Below are 354 nucleotides of genomic sequence, written 5' to 3' on the forward strand. Positions count from 1 at the left end.
TGAGGGGTGGTGTCGGGAGGGCTTCCTCAGGGACATGAGCTGGGAGGAATGAGAGAGGAGCAGCGGGAGCTGAGACACAGAGAGGCTGCCAGGGCACGAGCTACTGGTGCCCCTGTGGTCACAGGGCTAGGCGGCTGCCTCCTTTTCCATGATGGGCCTTCACTCTGTCCCATGGGAGGAGTCTGAACCCCACTGTCAGCAACTTGGCTGAAATCAGCCTTGGGGCCATGATGCTGGGATCTTCAAGGAGCACTGGTGCTTGGAGCAAGGAGCAAGGGCAGTATGGTGCCCACAGCAAAGACCATTTGACAAACATCTTAGCTCTGCCTCGAGCCTCCCCCTCTCCCCAGCAAA

The 354-nt window shown here is 59.0% G+C and overlaps 1 protein-coding gene across 1 annotated transcript in view; it reads left to right on the forward strand.

The window, feature by feature from the left end:
• LOXHD1 (lipoxygenase homology domains 1) overlaps positions 1-354 on the forward strand; it is a 164,623-nt gene that overhangs the window by 135,787 nt on the left and 28,482 nt on the right. The window lies entirely within an intron of this gene.

This window comes from Otolemur garnettii, unplaced genomic scaffold (assembly GCF_000181295.1).
Source record: "Otolemur garnettii isolate 467f Iridium unplaced genomic scaffold, OtoGar3 scaffold00012, whole genome shotgun sequence".
Lineage (NCBI taxonomy): Eukaryota > Metazoa > Chordata > Mammalia > Primates > Galagidae > Otolemur > Otolemur garnettii.